At 43.3% G+C, this 14,519-nt stretch overlaps 1 protein-coding gene across 2 annotated transcripts in view; it reads right to left on the minus strand.

Moving 5' to 3' along the window:
• NRK (Nik related kinase) overlaps positions 1-14,519 on the minus strand; it is a 1,020,485-nt gene that overhangs the window by 222,143 nt on the left and 783,823 nt on the right. The window lies entirely within an intron of this gene.

Here is a 14,519-nt window from a genome sequence, read left to right on the forward strand (position 1 = left end):
TCCGTTTGTAAGGATCTCAGAATTTCTGTGTGTATTTGAGTCCAATTGGTTCTTTTAAAATCTGGTTTTATTAGATCATAAAGGGGCTTGACCCTTTCTGCGTAATTTGCAATGTATGTTCTTCCGAAATTTAGGAAGCCTAGAATTGACTGTAGGTTTTTTAGTGTTCTAGGTGCTTGGAGTACGGCACATTTCTCTAGGAAATTGTCAGCCAGGCTTTTGCCTTCACTTGATAATTCATATCCTAAGAACAGGACTGTTAGATGGGCAATTCTGGATTTTTTAAAGTTGAATTTGTAACCCTCTGCTGCGAACCCAAGTATTATGGTGTTCACTCTCTTCAAGTGAGTATCCAAGTCATCATCTGTTAGGTATATGTCGTCGACATAAGATAATGCTTCGTCATCATAGGTTTGTAGTAACTCTGTTACTCTCGCTGAGAATAATCCTGGGCTGTTCTTGAACCCCTGGGGTAACCGACAGAATTGTTTTTGAGCGCCATTTATTGAGAACGCAGACAAGTATCTGCTCTCTGGTGCTATATTTTGACAAAAGAATCCATTAGAGATGTCTAATGTTGTTTTGTATTTTTTGCGCACTATGTTATTCATTAGTGCAGCACTATGCGAGTTTTGCACTGCAAAAGTTTTGCAACATGAGTTAAGGTGTCTGTAATCCAAAACTAGACGATATGAATTGTCTGGTTTGGAGACAGGAAACAAAGGGTTGTTCATTTGTGAGGTGCAAGTTTCAATCACCCCCTGGTATTCTAATTGATCTAGGATTTCTTTTACCTGTTTTTTAGCTTCTTGCTTAATTGGATACTGTCTCTGTGCAGTAGGTTGTGATTTTAACTGGATTTTGTGAGGAGGAGAGTCCTCATCCCATCCTACATGATTTTTATATAAAGCAGGAGCTTGAGCTACTGCCCACTTTCTTGCAAGTGTATATTTTTTATGAATTGGGATATGATTTGAGAAGGCAGGCATAATTATTTCTTCGCCATGAGGGCAGTCCCTGACAAACTCTGGTGGCCAGTCTTTTTCAGCTAGAAGGATGTCATAGCCCTTGGAGAGATTATCCCAAAATAGTCCCCTTATTTTTCTAGTCTTATCCCCTTCTATACGTAAAGTTATTTCATATATTTTGTGAGGTTTGCTAACTCTGGTGTCTGCAGTTTCCACTTGAAGATATTCATTCGTGTCCACTGTCTCCAGATGATTCATAAGGACTTTGCGAGCTATGCTCACTTCTGCTGCGCTGTCTAGCATTGTCTGAGCCCATTCTCCGTTTTTCAGTTGTGTCCTCAGTATTCTCGGCATTGTTAACTACTTTAATACTGGCTACCTTCTTTTTTGGAAATTGTAATTTCTTTTTTAGATGAGCAGGTTCCTTGTCTTTGGACTTGACGTGCTCTTCTCTTTGTTTTGATCGTCCTCTTCTTTCCGATTTCTGCGAGGAAGTCTGAAAAGATTGAGAGGGGCGTGTATCAATTTCTTGATATCTATCAGGTTTCTTTATATTATCCCTATTTCTAAGGTTGTATTTTTTCCCAGAGGGCTCACTTTGGGGAGACCTGTGTCCTTGGTTTGGAGATCTTTCTCTCCGCCGAGGAGACCTTCCTCTGGACTGGAATTTCTTTTCTTTAGGATTGGATTGTTTGTTTCCATCCCAGCTCTTTTTTTGTGATGTTAAATTATTATAAAAAAATACTTTTTCAGGACTTTCAATCAGTCGGGGTTTTACTGGTATTCCACCTAAACTATCTCTACCTAGTTCCTCATATGATTTTTCTATGATTCTGGCAATTTCAGCTGGTTGGTCTGCTATATCTGTTTCTTTTAACCTCTGGCGGATCGCCACGTTTGCTGCTTCTCCCTTTATGTTGGCTAGTAATATAGCCGAGACCTGCTTGAAGTCTTTCAGTAATTTCATACCAAGAGTTAAAGCGGGTTCTGGACCGTATTCATCTTGAATTTGTTTTTAGCACATCTGGTATTACCGAGATGGATGGAACACCATGCGTTTTTGTGTAAATGGAAGCAAAGACTGTACCCCAAGTGTCACAGTCCTCCACGTGTGGTGCGATTCCCATTGGAAGACAGATAGTCAGAATCCTGTGTTTTTCTAACGGGGTGGTGTCTGGAAACACCGCCTCTATTTGGGTGATTTTTTGTGCTAACCAGAATGGTATTTGTTCCCGTTTAGCTGGTACTTTACCCAGGTAGGATTGTATGTTCTGTGGTGTAATTTTATTTGTGTTCCCCTGATGAGGGGTCAGCTGTGGAATTTTAATTGCTGGTTGGATTGTTGAAGTCCGCATTACATATTGGACTAATTGTCTATGTACTTTTATTAATTGTTTTAGTTGTATTAAAAGGTTTGCTGCAGACATCCCATAGATGTCTGGATGTGGTGTGTATCCGGCTAGGACCGGCCACGTTGCTCCTGGTCGACCTAATGGACCGAGCCTGGTGATGTGATTATTATGTTTTAGGGCGCCATTAAACAAGAGCAGGTGCTCTTGAAATTTAAGTGGTACTTCCACCTCCTCGAAAGGAGTGTACTCATTAGGAGGTTCCTCTGTTTTGTAATAGTGGAAGACCTTTGTTACAGCGTTTGCTGCTGGAAAGTGTATCCATGAATAGAACACCTCTGTCTGCCGATATTCGTGTGCCTCTATTACGAATATGACTGTGCCACCTCTAGGTGTCAGTCCATTTTCTATAAGTTTTAAAGTTATAGATTTTCTTATGTTGACCGCGATGAGTATTATATTCGGGTCTGTTTCTTGCATAGCATTATCAGCTGCTACGAGTTCAGCTGCTATTCTAGCTGCCTCTCTTTCTCCTTCACTGTCTGACATTGTACTGTCCAGAAGGTTATTCCGTTTGTTTGCAGATCAGGTTTCTTATGGAAACAAAAATTAGATGCACAATATTTTGGAACAGTGTATCCTTCAACGTTGACTAAACCAAGAACCATACATAGGAGTTTCCTCCTGCGGGGTTTGGCGGATATTACCTTTCACCCACTCCAGACGTCTTTGGAGTATTATGGGAAAAAAGGGGTCTGAGTGAAAAAGCACGACTGAGTTACTCTAATGTCTTGCGTTAGTTTTATCGCCTTTCCAAACGTTTGGGCGCCATGTAGTGTAGTTCCTATTATCCCAATAGGCTCTGCGCATTGGAATAATACCTTCAATAGTATAGGCCTAGACCAGACGTTAACTAGGTCTTCTACTGTCGATATTAGACTTAAAGTTTTGGGTTTGCCAGCTAGCTCAGAGTTCACTAGAAACTTTCTCGAATAGGCAAGGAGGAGTTGAACCTCCCTGGATAGACAAGAAGGGATTTAGTTTCTGACAACCATAGAACATGACAACTTTGCTCTCCCCTAATCAAGAGTGTATCTCTAGAGTCGTGTGAAAACAAAAGACAACTTATTTTACTCAGTCAGTACGTGCATTCTTAGTCTCACCAGATTGTAGAGAAAAGGAAGAGACGGGCGTGTTCAATAAAAGATGGTATTTATTGATCAGTCTCTTTTCTCATACAAGAGAAATGGATCGATATTATCGCAATACTTATGGTTAAGTAAAGTGCATACAATAAAAGCAGAAGTATAAAATAATACTGTAAAAACATTTATATGGTTTCTAAGCCATATGCAGGTTTAAAATGGATAAAATAGATACATACATATATACATTTGACTAATCGTACTCAACTGGTGTTTCTAACTACGCCTACCCCAGTGTACCTGACGTAAGCCTAATACGTGGGCGGGAATAGAAAGTAGCAGTTTAAGTTAAGTTTGTTTTGCCAAGTGACTGACTCAAGAATTCTCTGCAAGGGGTTATTCAGTTCTGTACCTGGAATCTAGGATGAATGAGGGATGGTATCTCTCATCTCTGGTCTCGATATTCCAAGCTGCCTGCGAGGGCTGCTCGGAAGCGCCGGAGCTGGATTTCTCGGCAGGAGAAAGCAGCTTCTCGTTCTCAGCGCGTCAGGAAGGCGGGGCTGCGCCAGCGGGGTCTGCTCTGCTCTGGGCTTCGGCAAGTCTGGCTGCTCCGATCTCGTCACCACCGCGTGTGTTTGCTTAAGGCAATACCGGTAATATTTATACCTGTAAGGTGCCGAGATTGACGTAAGGATGGACATAGATACGTCAATAAGGATGTCATACGACTTGGTCGTTAGCACATTCTTTTGCTGAAGTTCTCGATGAAATCAAAACAATGGCCGCAGGGTTTTTAACAGATTGTCATAGGTTTGATTTGTTTTGAGAACTCCGTATGCCTTATCAGGGGCTGGAGGAATATCGCTTGTCTAATTAGATGGCAAGCGTTATGACCTAATCAGATAACACGTTCCTGTGCCGTGGTGTGGCTTAATCAGATAACGGTTTCTGCATCATGGGATGGCTGCTAGTTAACTTGTTAACCAGAACAGGGTCAGGAATAGGGGGATCGATACAGAACCTATAGGAATACATCACAAATCATTTCTTCGCCATGGGGGCACTCCCTGACAAACTCTGGTGGACAGTCTTTCTCTGCTAGAAGGATATCATAGCCTTTCGAAAGCCTTTATTTTCCTAGTTTTGACCCCCTCTAAACGTAATGTTATTTCATATAATTTATGGGGTATGCTAACTCTGGTGTCTGCAGTTTCCACTTGAATGTATTCATTCGTACATAGGATTCTCATCCTACTAAGTTCAGGCGGATATTAACCTTTTACCCACTCCATACGTCTACTGGAGTATATCCGGGAAAAAAGGGGTCTGTGTGAAAAGCGCAACTGAGTTACTCTAGTATCTTGCGTTAGATTATCACCTTACCAAACGTTGGGCGCCATGTAGTGTAGTTCCTATATTCCCAATAGGCTCTGTGCATTGGAATAACATAAACGATAGTTTAGACGTAGGACTGAGGTCATCTAGGTCGCTACTGAATATGTTAGACTTAATTATGAATGCCAGCTAGCTCAGAGGTCACTAGAAACTTTCTCGAGTAAACAGGGATGAGTTAATTTCCCTGAATAGACAAGAAGGGATTAGCTTCTGACAACCGCATTAACATGACAACTTTGCTCCCTCCAGAATAAGGAGTATATCTCCAGAGTCGTGTGAAAACAATAGACAGCTATTTCACTCAGTCAATCGTGAATGCTTAGTTTCACCAGAGTGCAGAGAAATAGAGCGACAGGCATTTTCAATAAAAGTTGTTAGTTATTGAGCGATCCTCTTTCTCGTGCAAGAGAAGAGAATTGCCACAATTGAAATACAGTAAAGTGCGTACAGTAAAAGGAGTATTATGAAATAATACTGTAAAAGCATTTATATGGTTTCTGAGCCATATGATACTTAAAATGGATAAAATATATACATACATAAAATCATTGACTAAACATACTCAACTGGTGCTTCTAAGATACGCCTACCTCGGTGTACCTAACCTAAGCCTAGTACGTGGGAAGGAGTAAGTGAGCTGCAGTTTAAGTTAAGTTAGTTTTTGCCAAGAATCTAAATCAAGAATTCTCTAAGGATTTAATCAGCTCCGTACCTTGGTTATAGAATGAAGGAGGTCTTGTATCCCTTTCTCAGGACTCGATTTCCCGGCAACCCACAAGGGTGACTGGAAACACTGGAGCTGGATTTCTCGGCAGGAGAAAAGATAGCGTCTCTCTCAGTGTGTCAATGGGAGGGTCGGCTTCCTTCGGCTCTCGCATCAGCTGGGCTTCGGGCAAGTAGATAGCCGCTCTGCTCCAAACCACCGTGTGTTTGCTTAAGGCAACGTTGGTATATTTAAACCTGGAAGGTGCAGAGTTTGACGTAAGGTTGGACATAAGACGTCACTAAGAACTTACAGTTCTTTCTGGACTCCAGGAGTTCTTGCTCAAATCAAAACAAAAGCAGGGGGTCTATGGGAGTAGCCTTGCCGTATTTGGACTGCATTGGCTATGACTAAATATGGATATGATTCTTATGCCTTTATAAGGATATGTTTTGTTATAACCACATAAGGGCATGAATTGGGAATATTTAAATAGGGTCCTAGATACGTTTACAACAATGGTATACAGTAGAAGGAATAGGTCTTGTCATCTCACACTATGTCTAGGATAAATCTGTCTAAACACCCACAGAGGAAGTTGTACACTAGCCATCGATTTTTAACACTCAGTTTCAGGCCATTTAAGCTCTCTTGGGAGCCAATCTCATAAGGGATTGTTAGTCCACTCTTGTTAATATAAAAGGGACAGAAGAGTATTAAACACATGCTCAGCACTGAATATACGCCGTAACAACAAAGTTCAGACAGGCCTTTGTAGGAGTTGAAAAAAAGGAAATGACACAGGAGATCTAGTGTGCTGTATTTGGCTTTTTACTTGAGGGTGTGAACTTAGAACTTTATCACTATGTATTCCTTGGCTCCCTAAATTTAATCGTGGCAATATTTTGAAGATTTAGAAAAAATAAAAATAAGTCTTGTCATTTCTCTACTAAGTAAGTAAACTACCGGTGGGGTTTTAATGTTTACTTTGAAAACAATTCATATGTTTCACCTTTTACAAAAAAATCTACATACACGAAAGCACTTGGAATTTGCCTGACCCCATAACAAAAATCAGAGGTTTGGAAAAGCCCAGATGATCCTCCCATATTGTGTAATTTTCTGTCGACCAGTCGCACAATAAATGTACTTTTTATGGAACAGCACAATATTAAATGGTTGTCCTGTCCTGAAATCAGTGTGTAATCACTGGCAGGTGTTTACACAAAGTATGTCACTATTGCAGTGTATATTATTTGAATGCCAGCTGCTAATTATTATATTTTTGGAGTTTGTTTAGCAAATTACCACTTTAGAGAGCGTTTCAGGAAGAAGAGAAGCAAAGATGGGGTAGGCAGGAACTGAACAGGAAAGACATCAAGGCAGTATTAGAGTTTGTATTGTGAGCAGTAGCGAAGGGTGTTGGAATGTGGTTTATTAGTAGGTACCTATCCTAGTAATAAGGCTGCAGTCACAATTTAAGGTCCAGACAAAGTCTTAATAAATTATTCTTCTACCCGACCCTTGGTCGCTAACTCGGAGAAAGCAGGGAGGCTTAACCTAGGAGACAAGTGGGTAAAGCATTTAAAACATCAATACATTAAACAAGGCACAACACACAATACAAATCCAAAACCATTTAATAGAAATAGGAAATAGTGTTATGATTAAAAGGACACCAACATGACAACAATCTAATGTAGGGAACCTGAGATATTAATTTTTAAAGAGTAAAAGTAAAACTAGCGCTTAGAAACAAATAGCGCTCAAAGGGTTAAATAAGGTCACGCCAGACGAGGACAAAGTCAAGAGTTCAGGCTACTCATGATGTAACACTTTTGCACTTACTTCCAGAAGTGTTTCTTGATGTAGGAAAGTGGTCCCCAGCACCGACCAAGGGTTCAGAAGCTCTAGTCTAGCTCTGGGGTCTGGGACTAAAACTCCCGCAATGCACCTGATCAATCCAAGTAAAATCCAAGTGAAGATTCCCAGCTGGAGTTGTCTTTGTTAGTGATTTTGCTGGTAGCCCTTCCAGCACTTTTCTACCTGTTGCGGATCACGGAGTCCACTCATTATCCTTTAAGACAGGTCCTTTAGGGCTGTAGCTCCAAAGTATGCAGCAGGTGCCGTTATTAAGAGTTCAATCCTCTTGGTGCATGCCAGGAAGGAGAAAAGGGGTGGTCAGCATTCTCCACACCAGAGGGACATTAACCGTTGTAAGTAATACTCTTTGGCTTAAAGAATGCAACTGCACCCTTCCAAAGGTTGGTGAACAGGGTTGCAGTACAGAACAGATTAGCTAGATAATATAGTTTTGTACAGTTCCACCTGGGAGGAGCACCTGGATCACCTGAAGGGAGTGCTCCAGACCCTGCAGCAGGTGGGCCTGACTATCAAGGCCAGTAAGTGCTAGATAGGGCAGAGTTGAGTGGTGTACCTGGACCACTTTTTAGGTCGAGGCCATGTACAACCTCTCCATCCCAAAATTCAAACCATTTTGGATTGGGTAGCTCTTACAACCTAGACACAGGTCAGGGCATTTCTTGGTTTGAATGGGTACTATAGAAGATTTGTTCAGAACTCTGGCCCCATTGTGACTCCCGACAGAACTCACTTTTAAAAGACAGCCTAAGGAAGTCATTTGGACCCCAGACAGTCAGAAGGCCTCTGAAACTCCGAAATAGGCAATGTGTTTGGCACCAGTGCTTTTTGCTCCTGACTACAAAAAATAATTTGTGGTTCAGACTGCCGTTTCAGAACAAGGGATTGGGGCAGTGTTGGCACAAGTAAGTGAAGAGGACCTAAATCATCCAGTTGCCTTCATTAACATGCAACGTCTCCCCAGAGAACAGAGCTGGAGTGCCATTGAGGGGGAAGCCATTGATGTCATCTGGTCCCTGAAGAAGTTAAGGGCATACCTGTTTGATACTCACTTTCATGTTCAAACTGTCCACAGACCGCTCAGATGGCTCATGCAGATGGGGGCGGGGAGGGGGAATACTAAACTGTTGTGGTGGTCCTTTCCCTACAGAAAATGGATTTCACAGTGGAACACAGACCTAGGACTGCCCATTCAATGCAGATGTGCTTTCCGGGGTTTTCCACTTAACTGATAAGGACTACTGGGGTGTAGGTTAGTTACGCATCACCTTTTGACTGGGGGTGGTGGGGGTAGTGTGAGAAAGTCACCTTGTTTACACTTATCACCCCCATTTTTCTTTATTGATACTTTTGGTAACTGACTCTGATTGTGCCCTGGGCTCTGCTAACCTGGCCCACGGCAAGTGCTCTGTGTAAAAGGTATATGGTAACTGGGTGTAATTATAATTGGTATGACAACCTACCTGTAAGTCCCTAGTATATGATAGCGCAGGCAGGTTTAGATTTAATGCAATTACATGTACGCTGCTTTGCTGCCTGATGTCATTTTAAAGGCAGCCCTGCTTTGCAGGCTGCTTTTAAATCTTAATTATATGTGAGTTCAACTTTGGAATTTAAGGTACTTCCAAAGTCTTAAATTACATTATTCTGACATATAAGTCACCCCTAAGGTCTGCCCTAGGGGCAGGGTGCCTTGTAACTATAAGCATGGACATTATAAAATATGTTGTATATGCCCTGGTGAGTGAAAAACTGCCAATTTTGTTTTTACGCATAGCACATTGGCTTCATAGGCTGACATGGGAATACTTTAATAAAGTATAACTATTGATAGGAGTGAGATAAAACAATATTTCAAAGACTTCAAATGATAGAATAAATTCTATAACTTACAAAGGTTAGATTTACTATAACTATTACAGAAAATAGGTTATAGCAAATGCTTTTCTGATATGCTAAAATCCAATCTTTCAGCAGCCTCTCCTGATTGTCCAGCCTTTGACGGGTGGAGCCAAACTGCTCTGATGAGGTGTGAAGGGGCCTGAAAAGAGACAGAGGTGCATCTGGTGGTTGGAGATCTGCAAGCTGCAGAGCAAAAGCCAGGAATGGGGCTGGGAAGCCAAACTGGTATTTAAAGAGGGAATGATAGTTAGGACATGACACAGGCTCACACCCTCTTCCTGCACCCTCACCCTCTGCTAGAGCGGACCCCCCAGTACTTGAATTAGTAGAAGGGCTGGAAGGGGAATGTTAGGAGAAGTTACCATACCAGTTGGTTGGCTTAGCCAGATCTTAACCTCCAGGAGAGAGTTTCCCCATTTTGTATTTTAAAGGACCATGTCTTCTGGGAAAAGAATATGCAACACTTTGGAGGAAGCTGTCATACTTCTGGGTGGTACCCTGTACCCCATTGATTAGGGGTGCTGTTGGACTTGGCCCTTTTTGCAGGGTCATCCTAGACCCTTTTGCCTTCCTCCTGTATTTTTTCTAACCTGTTGTTGGTGGTTTTCTGACTCTGGGCACTTTAACACTGCTGATCAGTGCTAAAGTGCATATGTTCTCTTTTGTAAATTGTGTTATGGATTAGTGTTTCCGGGATTGGCTATTTGATTTACTTTTCAGACCCTAGTACAGTGCAGTATTGTGTGCCCAGGGCCTGTAAATAGAATGCTGCTGGTGGGCTTGCTGCACTGATTGTGCCACCCACAGAAGCAGCTTGTTAAATGTGACTCACTCCTGCCATTGCAGAGCCTGTATGCAGTCTGGGACTGCCATGTCAACTTGGCAAGTGCACACACATGCCAGTCCCTTAAATTTCTCTTTTCTGCATATTAGTCATCCCTAAGGTAGGCCCAAGGTACCCCTGTGGGCGGGGTGCATTGTATGTAAAAGGTAGGTCATACCCTGATGTGTGTGGCATGTCCTGATAGTGAAATACTGCCAATTTAGTTTTTCACTATTGCAAGGCTATCTGGTCCCATAGGACAGAATGGGGAGTTTGTTTATAACGTCTTATAAACATAACTGACCCTGGGAACAAGATGGAAAAGTACAGTTTTGTATGCCTGAGTTAAAATGCATCTTTAGTGAGGGGGATTTTTACATTCTGTGTTTGAAAATACCACTTTTAGAAAGTAGGTATTTTCTTGCCTAACCATTCAGTGTGCCGATGCTAGGTTTGTGTATTGCATTTCTGGCTTTTGTATGACAGGGGCTGGAGAGGAGCGCGGCTCCAGAAGTCTGATGAGCTGGGCTGAATAGGCCTGGTCTGCATTTGGAATGGTGGGAGCAATAGCATCTGCATCTGAATAGAGCTGTGCCTGCCTTCCACAATTATGGCTCCGACCCCCTGCGGTGTGTCTGGAGCCAGGGCTCACACTGGCAGTGGAGGTTGTAGTGCACTTGCAAAGTGCCCCACAGAACTGGCTTTGGCTGAGTACAGACACTCTCTGACTTCAGAGAACAAAGGATTTCTGGGTATAAAAAGAGGAGCTCAGACCCCAGACTTTTAGATCACTTCTGGGAATCAAGAGAAACCTTTGCCAAGGAGAAGAAGCTGAGGAGAAATACTACCCCTGTGCTGTTTGCTGTCTGGGGTTGGCCTGCAGTAGCTGTTTGATGCCAAGAAACGGAGGAAAGGACTTTGCTGTTTGCTTTGTCATCTTGAGGAAGATCTCCAAGGGCTTGAAACTGTGCTTCCCTCCTGCTCTGACGTCTCAGGGACACAAAGACTTCATCCCTTCTGTCTCTCTGCATCTGCTTCTGTTTCAGCTGCTACAGAAGGAAATTGCAACACCGAAGGCCTGACGCCATGCTGCAACGACTCCAAAGCCTTCATCGAGGCCGCTGCCTGCACTGGAGCCAAGGACACCACTTGTGATGTCCACGATGCAACGTCCCGAATCGTACCGCAGCCCAGACTTCAGCGACGCCGGTGCTTCATCAACATGGAGCAGATCCTCGACGTGGCTGACTCCCGAATCCATCGACATCATGCCATCGTACCATCGAAAGGAACTGACGCCTTACCGCCATTCGTGAAGCCACCTCCCCGACACAGCAAGGAACCGACGTCTCACCTCCCCAGCACTGCAGTAAGGAACAGAGGCATCACTTCCACTGTGGTCGTAAGGAACTGATGCCGCAGGCACCAATGAAACATCACCTCCCCGACGCCGTGCACCATCTTTGCTTTAATCAATTTCAAGGTACTGTTCTTTGTCGGTCTGCATGACTCCGGGCCCTATGCTGCACACCTCGTGGGGATTTTCATCTGTCACGACGTCGTAATAACTCCAGGTGGAGTTATTTGTTGCTACAAGCTTTATTTGAGTGAATAACCTATTTTAAATGATATCTTGATAACTGTATTGTGAATTTTTGTCATTTGGTCTTGTTTTGGTTTAGATAAAGATTACTTATTCTTCTAAACTGGTGTGGTGTCCATTTGTAGTGTTTTCACTGTATTACCGTATGTGTTCACAAATGCTTTACACACTGCCTCTGAGATAAGCCTGTCTGCTTGTGCCAAGATACCAAGGGATTGACCAGGGGTTATTTTAGGAGTGTATCCCCCTTACCCTGACTAGAGGCAAGGGCCCCTATTTGGACAAACTACCTACCTATACCCCCATTTCTAACAGGTGCCCCCTACTTGTCACTCAAGAACGTTGGATAAATATGGGAGAGCTGCCCTGCAACGCAGATCCCTGCCTGAAACTACATAAAGAAGAAGGACTGTCCTGCTAGAACCCCGGGCTACACCAGGAGGACTTCATTTTGAATGAATGACTGGACTTGCTGCACACTTTGGGAACTACAACTTTAAGGACTTTGCCTTGCTTCACAAAGAAAAGGAGGGGACTCCCTGATAGAAACAGATTACAAGCACCAACTGCATCACCTCCACCAAGAAGAACCCACTAGGATGGTGCCCAGTGGATGTTTAAGGATTTGGCCAGGTGCATTATGGGAAACATAGTCCTAAAATTTCAAGGAGCAACTCAGAGCCTTTGGAACCTTGGATTTGTTTTGTGGACACTTTGATACCCAAAAAGGACCTTCTGAAAGAAGATCAAGAAGTTTGGAGAATATTGGAGAAATTTTGGCAAAAAGCTCCATAAGTTGACTGACCCGTCATCGAGAGTCAAGCAACTGATGACAAACCGTGACCTAGCCTGGATGTCAGATTTGACCCGCTGACAGCTCTGGAGCTCAAGACTTCCAGAATTTCACCTAGTCTCGTGCTGAGCCAAGCTGCCGTCGTAGACTTCAAACCCGGCCTGAAGAGGCGCCTCGCTCGTCTACGAGAGAAAAAGCTCCAGAAAAACGACTAAGTCTGAAGGTCAAAACGTTGTGGGGCCTATTCCACTGTACACTTCATCATGTTTGGCCTCAAACTTTGACTTTGTCCCGGTGAAGCACGACCACGTGTCCCAAGTTGGCGTTTTTTTGTTTCGAGGCACCAGAAAGCATTTCATCTTTCAAAATTCATATCTTCAGTTCCCTACATCAGATTATTGTCGTTTCGGTGTTGGATTTTTATTGTGTGTTTTGTCTTACGTATTGATGTATTGGTGTATTTAAATGCTTTACATACCTGTTTCCTAAGTTAAGCTTGTCATTTCGCAGTCAGCTACATAAGGTTGAGCAAGGGAATTATTTACTGAGACCATGGCTGGACCTTATATTGTGATTGTTGCCTTATTACTAGCGGTAGCCTCCTTTCCACTGCCAATAAACCATATTCCAACAGTGGGCGTTAAATGTTCTTCACAAATTCATTTCTTATGGTTCAATTTGGAAGTTTAGAAGGAGGGCATTTCAGATGGTTGAGCATGGATGAACAGTCACATAGCCCACAATGCTTGTACATAATCTCCCATAAGTTGTGAAGATTGTTTAGAGGATGCCCACTATACAATTATGTTTACTTGCCTATTATCCACAACAGAAAACATACTGAGTGGTATTATCTGGCCTTTGCACAGTGGTCTTGGGCACTCAGCAGCCAGGATTACACTCAGCATCCCATGCCATACACATCAAACCACACCTCGATAAGCTCCATTGGTTCACTAAACACAAGCAAGCACAGTTCAAACTCTTCACTCACACCTTCAAAGTACTACACAACACTGGCCCTTTCTGCCTCAATAAACACTTCTCCCTTCACAAACCAACAAGACACCTCCTCTCGGCCTAATTCCTACTTGCATATATCCCTCACAGACCCAAATCAGGAGGTTGAGCCTTCTCCTACGTCACTATTAAAGGATGGAATGACCTGTCAGGACACATCAGAACCTCCTCCTCAATTCTTGATTTTTACAAGAAGCCGAAGACCTGGCTCTTGTAGTCCATCATGCCTGCTTTTGGCATGGCTAGACTCTTATCTGCTCAGTGCCGTGCCAGAATACTCTCCGGGGTGATTGTGTGCTTTACAAATGAACATAACAGAACACAACACAATACATGGGTGGATGGAAAGAGAGAACTAGAGCGAGGAGAAAAAGAGAGTGGGCTGGTTTGAGTATTTGTGCTAGGGCTGATATTGGTTCCTCAGTCCAGCCATGGGTTGAGTTTGGCTGTGGAGAAGATGACTTTCCTGTTGGAGTGCACCATGGTTCAAGACCTTTCCAGTGCCCTTGGAAGCTGCACATCAATTGGAGCAGTGCCCATCAGAAGTGATGGTGCTTCCCTGAACCCGTTTGTGGAACTCTTGAGACCCGCTGCCCTGGGAGAGGCAGGGGTGCTGGAGAGAATCAACAAACTGTATCCCTCGTCCAATGCTTTAGCTCAGGAGATGGTGCCTAACAGAAGTAGAGGAGACCTTGCTGAGTCCTACGGGGACACAGATTTTGGCACATTTTTGCCAGGCCCTGGAGTGAGAGTGGGGCGCTTAATGGTTACCATGTAGGAGCGAGCATTTTGCCAGGCAGTGCAACTGACTGAGATTTTCTTGCAGGACATAGGAGGCAGAAGGCTGAGGGGCTATGGGAGGCTCAGAGCACAGCCATGATCTAGACTGCAAGTGTCTTTTTAGGAGATGCCCCACTTTGTTCCTGGTGGTGTTGCA

The sequence above is a fragment of the Lissotriton helveticus genome, chromosome 4_1 (genome assembly GCF_964261635.1).
Source record: "Lissotriton helveticus chromosome 4_1, aLisHel1.1, whole genome shotgun sequence".
Lineage (NCBI taxonomy): Eukaryota > Metazoa > Chordata > Amphibia > Caudata > Salamandridae > Lissotriton > Lissotriton helveticus.